The sequence below is a fragment of the Pieris rapae genome, chromosome 12, assembly GCF_905147795.1.
Source record: "Pieris rapae chromosome 12, ilPieRapa1.1, whole genome shotgun sequence".
NCBI classification, from domain to species: Eukaryota; Metazoa; Arthropoda; class Insecta; order Lepidoptera; family Pieridae; genus Pieris; species Pieris rapae.
Window position 1 is genome coordinate 4,858,534 of NC_059520.1, and position 12,568 is coordinate 4,871,101.

Sequence of the window (12,568 nt, forward strand, 5' to 3'; positions counted from 1 at the left end):
TCTCAGATATATTTATTATCTTTGTATGTAAGATTAAAAGATTTATAATGCTTCAAAATTATTTTTTAAATTAATTAATTGACTTCCTTTATTGCTATTTTAGTCTCGTACGCGGTGTTTATGTAAGAAACAGATATTTGTAGTTAACAAAAGTAAAAATCAGTGCTGCTCATCGCTGGCTGATTTCGATAAAATTAAGTAAGAATAGAACGTCGAAGTTGTAGTTTAAAACAAATACCCAACTGTAACTAATTTTCAAAATAAAATAAGGTATTATGAAAATACCTGTAAATACAAAAACACATGCTATTTAATAACAGAAAATTACCAATCGATCAACACTTCGAAACACAAACACAATTTTATTTAGTAAAAGGTCTTTTTGCAAGCTTTAACAAGTCGCTAATGATAGGCCATAACATTTACAGGTTGTAAGCAAAAACACGTAAATGAAAGGTCACAATGAGTGCACAACGTTACGAATTATTATAACTGAGATGTTAACGGTGAGTTAAACAGGGCGGCAAAGACACGCTTCTAGGCTCAATTAGTAATCACGTATGTCGCATAATGGTTGTAACTGTTATATCACAGTCACGGGTTGGGCACAGATGGGTATGTGACTAGGAATGTAGGTGAGTTTTGAATTTCGAACCGTTTCTCAAAGCAGCTTAAAGAATACATAACTAGTTACAAATATAAGCGATACATTTCGTAACCTTTGTGGATGCGCAAAGATTTATTATGCGACCGCTATCGTCAGACTTATGTTTTTCCTAATAATTTAAAAAATCCTTTAAGTTCGCTTTTTATATTCCCACGAGATTCGTACTAACCACTGGCTTTGCAAATAACCAGTGAAGTTTGTAATTATTTACACTTCAGATCTATGCATACAAATTACACACTTTATTTCCGTTTTTATCCGTATACGCTCATTATACCTTAATTGCTTATTATCGAAACAAATTCCCACATATACAAAAGTCAGATAAATCTGTATTATAGGCTGATCTGTATAAATAAACACTTTAAAGGGCAATGATCTTCATTTAAAAAATATAATTGTTCATTCAACGTTGACTAAATAACAGAAATATTCCTTTTTTATTGTTAAGCCCAACGTTCATTCACAATTTCGAATTAAGTAATACATTTACAAAAGCACAGGTTAGATAAATTGTTTTTCAGGTTAGTTTTCATACATGTTCTTTATCTGAAGAATTTATTCTAGAATTTACGCAATATTAACACATTGCATGTGTAGCAATCTATTAAAAACTAAACTTTAACATTTTTCAAATATATATGATTACTGGCTATTCATTCCTTTCTGTAAAAAGAAAGTGACCTCATATTGACAAATCACTTCCCCCAATTAAGTGCCATGACCGTCAGAGTTGGTAGCCACAGAACAATAGTTTTTGGCTCCCAATGATTTTCGACTTCACTTAATTGAGTATCTGTGCTACGGTATTTAAATTAGTTCTTAATCCGTTTAAGGCGCTTATAGAATGTATTTTACCTTGAACTTGTTATATCAAAACTGTTGATATAACAAGTTCCTTTGTTTGTTGTATAATCATTTACACCTATTGATTATTTTGATCTCTTTCTGGTGCAATTCTTTACCCCGATGTCGTGCTTTGAACGCGGTTTGAGTACCAATCAACTGATAAAATGCTTGCTCTTACGATTAAGTTAAATGTTATAAAGAAACCGGCCAAAGACATTAGGTTTTGAGTACCAAATATATTATTATCGATAAACAGAAATAAGTGAGTCGTAAAAGTTTGCATATTATTTTTAGGTCTCTACTATAAATCTATCTCTTCTTTTTTTTGTTTAATAATTCAGATTGGGCTTTTTATGATGTTGTACTTCTTTGCCAAATAACACGCATATATAATTAGATAATACCTACTACCTCTCTATTACAATATAATTTGTTTTAATGATATTTTATTCATGCATTTGCACGTTTAATATAAAACAAAGCTACCTTAAAAACGTTCAGTTGAAATAAAAAACACAATATACTTTTGTCTTTTTGGAGACCGCACTGATAGTACGTCCATGCTCCAAATACGTCCTTTTTTACATAAAAGTGATGCGATTTGAATCTGATAAAGCCGTTGTTCCAACCGTTATTCTTCAATGCCTTCGAATAGCCAGGTCAGGAGTCAAACGCCATAAAAGGAATCCCTACATACCTTAAATTTTGCCATCCTATTCACAAATGTTTACAGTTGTAATGAATATTCTAATGTCTTATTATGGGAAGATAGATGCCACTAATGTCTAAACCCTCTTTCATAATAAGCGACATGAGGTCATCCTATTCAGATGCTTATCTGGGCAACATAAATAAAACATCAATTATATGGAAATCCAACGGAACTTGTTTCCATATAGGCTTAAATTAATGCAGTTAACCTAGTTGCGGTTGTCTCTATGGTATTATTTATCAAATAAATCAATTTTCTGATTAACTTGTTGTCTTCTTTACCGCATTCTTTACTCGGCGTTCGATAATTCGATATTAGTTTCTATATATTCGAAAAAAAAAATATAAACTTCATATACAGGTAAATCAAGTTTGTGTTCTGTGTATCTTTTGTATGCTACAAGGACAATTATCGTTGTTTAATCTATATGTCACAAGATGTCAAATAGCATGTCACATTGGGCCGAACTTGACCGCAGTTGCTATGGTAACGGTACCGCAGGCGCGCGAGACGAAACAATGCGTGTGACTTGACAGGTTGCTCTCCTGACCTAATTATACCGCATGTAAGTCATTTTCGAAATGCGTGAGAATTTTTTTTGTACCTTTCACGGTTATCTTTAAATCCTGTTTTCTTCAAGTGGTTTTATTTTGGCGAAAGTCACTTAAGGTGTGGTACAATTTGCCAAAATTTAAAATTATTTCACAAGTTAATTAATACTACTCATTACTTTCACATATAATATAAAGAACATGCATTTATAGATATTAAGATGAAATGCTAGCAAAATTAAACCGATTTTTATTCGCAACTCTCCATGGTTTTTTTGTTTCAAGTCACAAAATGTAAACAATAGCAGGATCCTAGCATATGTAAAGAATTTATTTTTTTATACAAGTGCACACGTTTTTATTTAAATCTCTCTCAGCAATGTAATAATAAAACATTCAATAGTTTTATTGTTCTACTGTTTAAGAATACTGCGACACGACAAGGGTCTTACATTCTATAAACTCGGCACAATATGGAGCTGGTTTTAGTCTCTAGTTTATGGTTTATCTTGAGAAGCTAGAATGCAGTTTACAACATGGCTTAAAGCTTTAGGTGAAGCCTTTTAGAATATCCAATTGCTTTTAGTTTTAATTGTTTATGGGCGTTATTAAATTTAAAATTGGAAAGTTTTTAATAAAACGCCACGATTCTATAATTAAAATGCACTTGACAGTTGTAATTATCAAACAACTGGACGACTTCTCTGCCTCTTATTAGCAGAGTGTTTTTTAAAGAATAATTGCATTTCGCCAATAATTATATGATATCTAAATAAAGCCAACAAAGGGGTTTCAAAGGGATACCATACATACATTCAAAGGTAAACTAAACAATCCACATAACGTAATAAGCCGATTTGCAATTTGATGCCAAATTTTAATTATTTTTAATTATTGTTATTATTGCACACAGGATAACACAGTAACAACACTGAAAATATCCAAACTATAAGAAAATATATCAATACACATCATATGCTTATTTATTAAAGAAAGTTTCCGTTAAGGTAAGGTTAACATTATATAATTAACATGTATAACATACATGACACACTGTTAAAACTTTGTTTATTTTTAAATGAAGGCATTTATGTTCATTCCTACACATTAACACTGCAAAAACACGTCAGACCAAGTTTGCCAACGTCTGAGTATGCTGATATTTGAGACAAATAAATCAGTGCCAAGGATTGAGAGCGACGCTGAATAAAGTCTAATAATTTTCGTTTAGACCTGTTTGTTAGTCCTAGTATGGAATTAGCTGTATTAAAAGTTACTTTATAGACTATGCAGTGTAAAAACTATTTAGGAGCATACGTATTTTCTAGTTAAACCCCACCAACCCAAATGAACTTATTTAAGGGAGTATGATAATTTTCCATAGTTCAGTTAAAATATTTTATATTTAAATTTTTCGTACGAAGGTAGTATAAGCTGTAACCCGGCAATTTACATTACCCTCTATATAACATAGTAGCAAAAACCAAATGTGAGACAACAAAAACATTATTCAACAAGCAATAAATCAAATCTTTCTTTTATAGTTCGGCTCCTAATGGCTCTAAGAAATAATTTGTCATCAAACGTGTCATTAGTAATCGCTTTACATTTTTATGATCTATATTAATTTATTCATAACTGAGAAAAGCCACAAATCGCAGAGATAGACTTTAACGGTGTAAGGTATTATCTTGACGACAGCTATTGCTAGAAACGTTGCGCAGGCAGAAAGACTTTCTAGGCATATCACTATCAATCTTATCTAATGTCGGGAACGAGCGCCACAGGATGCATATAGCTCCAGATAAATTCCTGTCAGATTGCAGACAAGTCCAGTGTAGAATAATTAGAAATTTATCTATGAATTTAATTAGATTTTTGTATTAAAGTATATAATTTAATTCTGATGTCTAAGTATGAGCGTAGCGTAGTTGTTTGTTGCATATGTTAATTAAAAGAATAGGTTTTATATATACGGACATAATTATATGTTTATATATAGTTTATATTATATATATTATCTAACGAAATTTGTAATTGATACCATACAGGCTTTACGAATTTATTTCACACGTATTTGACGTGTTAAAATTGTTTTCTTCTCTTTCATACGTAGATCGCTTAGCTAAGTAAAAATATAAAAGAAATATAGCTTATATTTCTTATTAGTCAATAAGGTATCGTTAGAGCGCTCGCGGCGTTTTGAAAAAGGAACACAAAATTAAGCATTGGCTCCCCCTTTATCTTCAGCTGATCGTGGTGCAAGTTGTGTCCATGACCGCAGCGGGCGCAATGACCTTGCTATTGCGCATTCCTCTTCCCGCCACCCGCGATTCCTTATCTAGGATATATAATAAATGACTCTAACGAATAATATGGTATTGTATAAATTAGTCTACGTTATTTGAATAAGGGTGTGGAGATAAAATATGTTTTATACAATTACTTACTAAATGTAGATAAAAATATTTGAAATAATTAAATGTATGATACCAAAATGTTGGTACGTACTTATATACGAGTATGTAAATGTTGGTACGTAATTTAGAAAAACGAGAGAAATATTTGTTTATATTTGTAGCATTAAGAACAGAAAATTTATAAATTTTAATGACAATAATATCGATGTGTGTATAAAAGCTGTTTAAAATGTCTATTAACTGCTTTAATTCAAAGCGCAAGAACCAACAAAAAGGTAGCGTAAATTATTAAAATAATAACTTTTAACTTTTTTCACATCTATTATAACAAAACATTAACAGACTAACAAAATGCTGAATTTTTGATAAAATATCTACGCTTAATTTAGTTCGCGGAGTTAGATTTGCGGTTTTTATTCAGTAAATGTATATAAAGCTCTGAACCATTTCCTATCAAGACAAATACCATTTCAATATTTGTCGTATATACTAAGGTACATAGACACAAGAAAGTAGGTTATCAACCTCTTAGAGTGCAATGTGAATAAAGCTGTGCATACAAAGAAAATTCACAAGGCATTCCGTATCTTAGTCCGTACAGTTTCTAAGCTAGACTATGTCTGTGATTATGGGAATACAAACTGGCAATTAAAATAGGTAAGAATTCCTGAATATTGTAAGGCTATTTATAATTAGAAGCTAGTGAGATATAGAGAAATATCACTTTCATACTACTGGTGCCATGGTTCCTGGTAAAACCAAGTTGTTAAAGTTTAACCAAAATCTGAAAACAATTTGTTGTTGAATCTTAGTACTATAATACTTTAAACCTAGAGTTGAAAATTTAAATAAAAGTATTGAACAACCTTACTAAATAGATAAATCTCCAAAGATAATCACGAATATATATACTAGTTATATTTCCTAAACCTAAACTTATATTAAAGATCCATAAAATCATTAGATTTACATTTGTGATTCATGAAGTCATTTTCTTAGTCTGGGTTAATATAACGGTGCGTAGTCCAAATTCTCATCCAACAAGAATGGGTAAAAGCACGTAAAAACGTTCGGAATTGGTATTATGCCCACGCTGTGCGCCACGCGTAACACAAACACATAACTGTCATTTCCATATAAGGTTATTTACTGTTTGATCGACGTAATATTTACATACATTAAGGCTTTTAACGCTAATTCTAATAACTAATTAAACTGACTCGTCATAGCGTTAAATATTTTCTTCTTTTCTTCTTTAAGTACCTCACCATTACTGGAGGTTGGCCGTCAGTTTCGTGTCTTGTCCTACGTCAGATGTAGCAACTCTTCTGCATTTGCAATACCCGTCCACTCCCTAATGTTCCGAAGCCATGATTTTTAAAGTTTTATATTTAAAGAGGTCCAAATAGAAAACTAAAATAAATGTAACATTTTGGTCACTTTGTTTTTTTTTTGTTACAGTGTTCCTTTAATATTGGCAACATTTCCTTGCTGAATTGTAATACTTGTTCGTAAAGCAAAGAAAGCACCAACTTTGGTGTTTTATTACATCAGCAGAATACATCACTCGTTTTTATACATTTTTCGGCTAAATCCAATATTTAAAATATCTACAATTTAAAAATACCGATAGTATTTTTAATAATAAAAATAATTTTTCTTATAAATGTACACGCATTGTTTTATTTATTACGAAACGAAAACATTTCTTGTTGATTCAATTGGTTAAGGTTAGCTTTAAAGTTACGAAAAGAAAAGAATATTATGAAATAGTAGGTTGATTTAAATTAATGCGTTGCAAATGCTCCATTTTACGGCTATTTTAGAAGTTGAATGTATAAGAGTTATCTAAAAGATTTTTATATGATGCGAAGAAAAAGGATTCAGATTGTTCGTCGCTTTTCTATATTACAGGTTACATAATGCCTGGACTAACGTTAAAATTGTAGCACTCAGGGACTAGTTGTTATAGTGTGCATAATGCATATGTCGTATTAATCACACGTCAATTACGGACATTAAGAGCTTGAAGAGCACCGTGGCTTAATATTAGGCTACGCAATGTATCAAAAGTATAGGTGCCGAAGTGTCGGCCCTGATGAGTTACGGGACTTAAAATACAAAGACATCAAGAGTCTGGGATATTCTATTGTATTTTATTATTGAGTTAAAAACGTTTTTCAACGGCTAGATTTCTAACCTCAATCTCTCCACAAATATAGCTGTAGCTTTATTTAAAAGGAAATATATTTTTTGGCCTATAAAACGCTTCTTTGAAATCTATTGCATGAGAAAATCGACTTACGGTTTCAAAGAACGTTGACACCGCTATCGTGACTTGAACAATATTAAAAGTATCTCACCTTTTTGCACGTTTAGAAAACTTCTTGATATCAATTGTCAGCTCTTTATGAAGCTTAATTAACACTTGGTGTACCGTACGTTTTATATTGGAAACTTCCAAGGATTGCCTTAACCATATTAGAATGATAAAAAATTTGTTAATTTATTGATGCATAGCCACTTAATAAAATTGACTTTCAAAAGCTATAAAAAATAACGCTTTTTAAAACAACAGTTCCGCTGTTCTAAAAGGTATTTTGGCTACGTATAATATATTCATATATATTTCATAGCTGCACTGATGTGACTTTTCATTAGTATTAAAAAACTTTGCTTAGTAGACGTTGTCATGATAAACTTGAAAATCTTAGTTTCCAAACCTATTTAAACTTTGATTTGAAGACTCAAATCAAAGTTTAAATAGCTAACGCTAACGTAAAAAGTATTAAATCAAATCGTTATTTGTTAAAATATAAAGTTTAAAATAAATATTTAATTAGATATTATCAGTTTCATTATATAGGTTGAGTTACTATTTAGGATAATCATAAAAAATATTCAAAGTGCATTGTTGGTTATGCAATGCAGTTCAGAACAGGTAGTCAATTGTCAAGTATTATATGACATACCACAACATACCATCACATAACCCGATCTTATCATGTCCGAGTGTGTGAACTCAAAGATGAATTGATATAAACCTGTTTCATTACGTCAATTATGCTATTCTAGACTAGTTTTACTGAACGTATTTTATTTTTATTACAACCGGAAGATTCATTAACCACACTGATTAACTTTTGTCTTGCTAAGCCGATGTGTGAATATCGATACATAAAATTTATCTTTTTATTTATTATTACTTATTATAAAATATACCATGAAGAAAACGAAAAAACAATTAGCACACTCGCAGTAGTAAATTTAAAAATGTGCTCCGAATGTGAAACTAAAAAAACTTACAAAATTAACTTTTGTTTCAATTTGAATTTTAAAAGTAATATTAAGGAAATTGAATCGTGCTGAGCCTGATTATGTAGTACGAGTATTCGAGTAGATTTATGTAAATATTAGTGACATATTATTGAAGCCGAAATATCTTTAAAAATTCGTAAAAAAATACACAATGTGCACTAATTAAAGCAGTTATACAGTAAAATCTCATTTAACATGTAACATCTACATTTCCATTGAATTTTATCGTGGAAAACCGCATCTCGTCCGTTAATAGATTACCATCATGGGAATGATGCCACTACTGTGCATAATCATTGCGTGTAATTATGAAAAGTACAGCTCTTGTACGTAATTTCAACGAGTCTTAAACATTATGTGATGGGCATTTAAATTCCACTTCATTTATGCTATTTATATTACTTAATTAATGCTAGCAGATATTTATGCCAAGCGCTGGTTTTAATGTGCTGAATGTCACTGATTTCTAACGCAGTTAAGTTAAATTAACTGTGCTACTTTTAACTAGATTATGTCCGCGATCTTTGCGTATAATTAGTATACAACCCATTCTATGCTATGATTCTTTATATAACGCCTTTCATTATGCATGAAAACTTAAGAAATAAAACTAGTGTAAATTTAATACCGTCTCCTCAGTAATAAAAAATAAATCAGTAGCGCTACAACCTCTTTTTTGAATCTAATAGGCAAGTAGGTGATAAGCCTCCAGTGCCTCTCCTCAGTAATAGGGATGTGAAATTTTTTGACTTATAATGTGTTAGCAAACAAGAACATTTAGTAAACTAGAAGATCCGATACTTATTACTTTTTTTAATCATACACCTTTAAGCGAGATCCATCTTGCTTTGAAAGTTTTTTCGTGGCAGTTAGCGCTATAGAGCCGAGAACCTACCAACCGGTAGATTCTCGACTGTGCTTCACATAAGTAGAATCGTTATTTAGGTATATTAGTTGTATTCATTTGTAAGCGAGACCAACTTTGTAAATAAATGTGTATAACTTTGTCGCCAAATTATAGTTTGGTGGAAAACGTTTGTTTGTAGAAAGTAAGCAATATGTGAAACTTATTTAGATATTAATTTAAACTAAAGATTACTTCATTTCTAATTCTATGACAAATTGTGGCGAACGAATGAAACGACTATTATGCTACAAAATGAGTCAACGTTTATAAATTCTATAGATAAAAGAATCTGCAATAAAACTTTCTCGCATATGAGGTTTATCTAGATGTCCTTATTTTAAAATCTCGATGACCTACTTCATTTTATCGGCTTATTACATCGAATGCTGACACTTCTAAAGATCCGTTAGATTCTTTTGGCAAAGTAACAAATGAAGTCTATTTAAATGTATTATACGCTGTAATTGCAAATACGTGGACACAATGACAGAAGTATCATTAATGGGCTTTAGGTTTTTATAATTCATTTAAGCTCCATGAAGAAAGAAAGAAATCTATACGTACAAGGGAGATCGATTATAACATCGCCGAGTCGATAGGAATTTTATGTTTCCTGATTTTATAGATATAACACACAGTCCCATATCTTTTTAGTACAGACATACGTATATAATAAAATAAGTAATTATCAACGCGCTCATTCAATAAAAATAGAGTCTCTATTATTATTGGATGAGCGCGTTGATGTCTTTAGTATTACACGAAATAGTGTCCTGAAATAACAGTCTGTAAGAGCTCATATTCTGCTATAATGTGCTTTAATTAATCAATATCTCTAATAATGGCCTACTAATAAAATCTCTCCATGATTTAAGTCACAATGTTTATGAAGCTCTTGAATTTCCTACCCATTGTAGTTTGAAAGGCGAGAAAAGAAGAGATAAATATATAAAACTAATGCATTAGGCTTACAGAAGTACAACTTCATCCAGTAATAGTTCCATATTACTAACATTTATATATTCTACTTATAAATGTTTTATATGCTTTTAATAGTTTTCTGTATTTATTTCTGACAGAAAGTACTGTAAACTTTCATGGTTAAAGAGGGTAATGTCCGTCAGTGCTCGTGAAACAATCGCATAGCGTCGTGATGACTTGACAAGCCTTTTTTGCTGGTGGTCATAATCCGAGATGAATGTTGAGCAATTTCACAGCCTCAGCTGAGAAATACGTGAATAGAGGTGCATTTTAGCTATTTTCTAGTTGGGAAATGCTACTGTTACTGATTTGTTTTTTATGTAACTGTGCATTGTCCCCTAATTCGTAGATAATTTGTAATTAAGTGTCACAAAGCAATGGTTCGTGAGAAATTAAATTTGAAATGAATTTGATCGTATCCATCCCGATGCCCGAAGTATATATTTCTATCATTAAAAACACGCGCTGAATAACGTAGAATTTTAGGTAAAACAAGATTAACAATATTTTAAGGGTGATTTTGCAGAGATTAAGGGTATGTATGTCCAAACATCTCGCCTTAAAGTTACATACTCTAAATCTTTTTTCCAAACTTCTTGATCATTAAATCTAATTTATACCGTATATATAAACAGGTCAACTCCTATAATTTATAATCTGTACTTAAATTAATACTTTACTACTAAAAAAAGCAACTATACAAGTTATGATTTGCCTAAATCTAAACTATATTTGTCCCATATTAATGTGTGTGCTAAAAATACAATTAAACCGATTTGAATGAAACTTGTACTGTTTCTACTTAGAAATAGGATATAGAATTAAAAAAAAATAACAGTATATAGAATTAAAATCATTGGAACATCTCGATGTGACTTTTCGATTTACAAAAAAAAAATACTGAAACACACAAACAAGAAATTATAAATTTTATATACAAATATTGTCCAAATTCAATCTTCAAATACATATGTCAAACTTGTAACCTCCATTTTATATTACCTGGTTCGATGAAAATAAAAAAAATCATAGAAACACGTATATAAAGTTAACATAGATAGATCAGACTTGAGTCATAAGGTGATTACTATACACTAAGAGTAATAAATTCTGGCATTCACAATATGATCAATATTTCTAATATACTCTTGTCTCTATAACAAGAACCCCATCCCTAGAGCAAAGGGTCATTGACTTCTGCGCACGACGCCGCAATTATTATGTAACTACTATCTATCGCGAGATATTGCAGTTTCTTGGTACTCTTATTCTTAATTGAAGTTTAAACCGAGCATTCCGGAATTTATTTATAAAATCAAGATAAATGAAAGCTACGGAGTTTTCAAAATAAATTTCCGAATGCTTGCCGTTTTAGTTAAAGCTTTGAACTATATTTTAAATTGAAGAAATAATTTCTTAAAAATAATACAGGGATTTAGAGAAAATCCTATTTTACTTAAATTATTATTATAAATTGAGTAAAGTGGTTCCGATGTTTAAGGTGCTCTGCAGCTATATCAGAATAAGTACAATGAAATAAGTAGAACTACTACTACTACTACTTACTTATAATTACGAAAATATTAAGTATATATTTAAATGTAATATATGAAAAAAAATTTTTACGAAATATACCATACATGCTCTATTTAAAGTCTGGACTAAAACACTCTTTAAATATTAACGTTAGCTTGTTTGTTATGCTTTTATGTTAACATCGCTCCGGTTTTATTGACTAATAATATTCAGGATACAAGAACATGAACCAACCATTTTACTATGATCTTTTTTTGTATAAGCACTATTTCTAGAATAAATAGCATCTATCAATTTGCAGATTTCCGCTTTTGTTTCTTTAATTCTATTTGACTGCAGATAACCATGGTCCACTACACAGATGAAAGATAAAAAATATGCGGTCACTTCTGCCACAAGGCGAGTTTCGAATTACAAGGAACAAACGCGCAGCTATGCGATCTGGATAAAAACGTCTAATAAACAAGTGGACCGTGTCTGTGGATAGGACTAAAACGAATGATAACGCCAGCGCCATCTTTAAAATAAACATTTTAAACTAAACCGCGGTGCGTTGCATCTACATAGTATTAGACAAAAAAAAGTATACTTTTTTTATTGTTTAATATTCGTAGCCGTTACATAAAA

At 30.8% G+C, this 12,568-nt stretch overlaps 1 protein-coding gene across 1 annotated transcript in view; it reads right to left on the reverse strand.

The window, feature by feature from the left end:
• The window catches only part of LOC110993766, a 43,205-nt gene that overhangs the window by 23,154 nt on the left and 7,483 nt on the right, over positions 1 to 12,568 (reverse strand). The window lies entirely within an intron of this gene.